The sequence below is a fragment of the Aedes albopictus genome, chromosome 3 (assembly GCF_035046485.1).
Source record: "Aedes albopictus strain Foshan chromosome 3, AalbF5, whole genome shotgun sequence".
NCBI classification, from domain to species: Eukaryota; Metazoa; Arthropoda; class Insecta; order Diptera; family Culicidae; genus Aedes; species Aedes albopictus.
Window position 1 is genome coordinate 23092725 of NC_085138.1, and position 3946 is coordinate 23096670.

The window sequence follows — 3946 nt, forward strand, 5'->3', positions numbered from 1 at the left end:
AATTTTTAAATCAATCCACGGAAGATGGAACTTTCACAAAAAAAAAATGCCGTGGAAGACTTCTTGAATTATGTATATTCCTGGAGGATTTCCTAAAAATTGAAATTAATTCATGGAGGAAGGCAGGTTTTATAAAAGAGTTCTCATATTATCTTCTGGTGTAATCTTTTGAAGAAACTCTAAAGGAATTTTTGACTTCCTAATGGTTTCCTTGAATGAATTCATGGAGAAATCTTTCCGAAGAAATTTCCAGTTCAAATTCTTGAAACATCCCGCACTTGTGAAAGAATCACTGTAATATTTGTTTTATTGGAAGGGAAGGAAAGTCCCAATATCACAGAGTTTTTTGGAAGTGTGTGGTCACAAAAAAAAACAGAAACTCCAATATGAGGACGCAAAAAAATCGTAAATGGAAGTGCTCAAAGAACACTAAGTTGAAGAGAGGCAGGCACTGGGAATTGCTGTCGATGCTCCATCAGGAATACCTCAAGGAGTTTCTAAGAAAATTCCTCAAGCAGGCACACCGGATGATTCTCTAGGAGTTCCATTAGGAATTTTCTAAGCATTCCAAAAATATGTTCTCTAGGAGTTCCACAAACTATTATCATCAGAGTTCCACATTTTTTTTGTTTAGGAAATCCACTGGGAATTTCTCTAGGTGTTCATCTGGGAATTTCTGTAGTAGTTTCATTGTGAGTTCTTCGCAAAGTCACAATGGATGTTCTTTTAGAACGGACATTTTTCTGGGAGTTACACCGGAAAGTTTTCTAGAAGCTCCTCTGTGGATACCTGTAGGAGCTCCACAGCTAACTGGAATTCATCTAAGAGTTTCACCGGAAATTCATGTGGTAAGGTGGTTCATTCGTAAAATTCTCAATGAGTTCTTCCGAAGAGGATTTCTCTAGGAACTAGACTACTAGAAACTCCGGCTAGAGATCTGCCGATAATTCCTCTGGAAATCCCACTGGAAATTCTTCTCGAAGCTCCACCGGGAATTCATCTAGGAGTTCGACCGTAAATTCCTGTAGTAGGGTAATTTTCCAATTGTTGCACGGCTAAAAACTCGCCTATTGTTGCACACTCCATGTTATTCTTATGGGGTGTGCAACAATTGGCGATTTTTTAGCCGTGCAACAATTGGAAAATTACCCTACTTCCTCCAGGAATTCCTGTAAGAGCTCCAAAGAGACTTTCCCTAGCAGTTTCACTGATTACTCTCTATGAGTCCGATCGAAAAACATTGACAGAATTCTACAAAGAGTATTTTAAAAAAAAAATGTCCGGTAATTACTGTAGGAGTTCCACCGCAAATTTCGCAGAAGTTCCATCGAGTATTCCTCTATAAGTTTTAAGAAAAATCCTCTAGAATCTCCGCAAGAAATTCAGAGGAAAGTTTTCTAGAAGTTTCACCGGAGATTCTTCTAGGAGTTTTATCGGAAACTCCCACAGTAGATATCAAGAATACCTGTAACAGTTCCATATCGTATTCCTATATATGTTCAACCATGAATTCCTGTAAGAGTTCGCTTGGGAGTTGCCGTAGGAGTTCCGCGGGGAATTCCTCTAGGAATTTGAATGAGAGTTCTTCTAGAAGTTCTAACGAGATTTCCTCTGAGAGTTTCACCGGATTTTCTCCTAGCATTTGATGTGGAATTTTCTCTAGGAGTTTCACCGCAAATTTTCGCATGAGTGCCGGGAGTTTCTCCAGGAGATCTACTGGATTTTTTTTTCTAGATCGGGGCCGTTTCAGCAGAAATTTCTCTAGAAATTGCACAGGATATTGCTTTTCATGGGAGTTCCACTGGGACTTCCTCTAAGAGATCAACCGGAAATTCTTCTGGGAGCTCCATTCAAAAGTCCTGCAGGTGGTCCTCTGTGATTACCTGTAGGAACTCCATTTCACATATCCCTCGTGCATTCCTTCAGAAGATCCATCGGGAATTCTGGTAGGGCCCCTCCGAGAATTTTTACAGGGAGTTCACCGGAAATACCTCTAGGTTTAATCAGTAGGATTACCTCGAGGAGTTTCACCAGGGAAATTCACCACTAAAAAATCTCCTAGAAGTTCCACCACGAGTTTTTTTGGATGCTGCACAGCGAATTTTTCTAGGACTTCCACCGAAAATTACTTTAGGATTTCCATCGAGCAATACTCTAGGCTTCAAGGAGTTTAAGCGGGAATCGTTGTAGAATTTCTACCGAGAATTCCTATAGGAGCTACACTGGTAATTCTTCTAGGAGATCCACCAGGACTTTATTGAGGACTTTCGAAGAAATTCCTCCAATAAATCCTTCGGAATTTCGTTCAGAAGTTTCGAGATCGACCTGGATTTTTTTCAATAGTTTCTCCGGGAAACTCTCAAGAATTCCCTACGGAAGTCTGAATCCACAGATTCTTTCCGAAGTCTTTAGCTATCTGTAAGAACCCCCTGCTTATCCGTAAATACGGATTATTTTAGATGAGAAATAATTTAACTGTTATATCATCGTTGACGGAACTTTGACCGCAATGCCTTACTAAAGTGGTAAACGATAAGCTAGACTTTCATCAGTTATATTCCTGAACTTAGTTGATAACTGTACTTGTTCAAAGAGCTAAACATGCAATCTTTAAAAAAATCAGCATTATGCCGAAAAAGAAATAGATCCTAACACCGTGCTATTGCTAGTATTTTACCATATCCTGGTAGCGTGATCTCAGAACTGATTGCCAGCTGCTCCAAATCGGACCTCCCACCGATTGAACTAATGTCACAATGCTGACCGGGACGTTATATCGACATTATGCCGCAAAAAATACAGGAACGCGCAAAAATCACAACATCATTAGTTAACTGTAAAATCGAAATTTGCGGCTGATGGTCACCATATTATTGTCGAATCGACCACCATCACAGACGATCGATCTCGGACTCGGAGAGGATTGGATTGGAATTTGACGATATTTTACGGGTTGTCGTCGGTGGCGGTCAATTTATATGTGCGCTATTCCGTTTCGTTTCCTTCTTCGAATCGGTTATTATTACCGACCTGTGGCAATTCCACGGTCGTCAAAATCGGTGTGGTGTCATTCATCTTAATATTTTATTGACTACGGGAGTGTGGTGCGTGGAAGCTAGAGAAGTGTTTAACAAAGGGAAGACCAGCTAGTGTGGCAGGTGTACAATTAATTGATACGTACGGTAATGGGTTTTGTGGCATTTCCGTTGGATTGTTTTGATTCAAATTTGTGAACGTTTGAAACAGACGCTTTTCTCATCAATCGATATTTTGAATTATCCAATTGGGCTTGAGATTTGTGATAAAAATGCGTTCGGAAACAGCAGTAAACAGTACATTGACTTAAAATTAATGATTTCTTTCAAAATCATACAGCTGCAGGCGTCGGTACTGTACAATGCAAGTAATATTGAATTCTAAGCGAATTGAATACTCCATTCAAAAACTTGCGATAAAATCATCCTTTAAAATGTTTCTGTTGAACTCAAAAAAGCGCATCCAAATGAATGCATCTGCGTTTGTTTACACGCGATTCAAAATATCCACTTATTATGTTCATATAATTTCTAAATTACCATTTTGATTACTCTTCATTCCCGGGGGAAAAAATGGCTCCCACCATCCAACGGCCATTGCATTGTGTGAAAACTTCAATCATCATCCCTCTCCCGGTAAAAGCTAGTACCCACCACAGTAATTGTTTCGTTTGCACCTTGCACCAGCAATGTAATGCCCTTTTGAAAGCCATTTCGACTTCCCTTTCCCAGAAAAAAAAAAAACCCGGCGACGACGACGAAGTAAAAAAAACTTCAAATTGCTTCCCGCCATAATCATTAGTCCGCCTCAATCGTGTTCCACTCCCTCGACGACGACGATGACGACGACGACGGACGGAACCTCGTTTTTGGATGGAAGATCCAATTTTTGATAGGTACCACACGGCTCC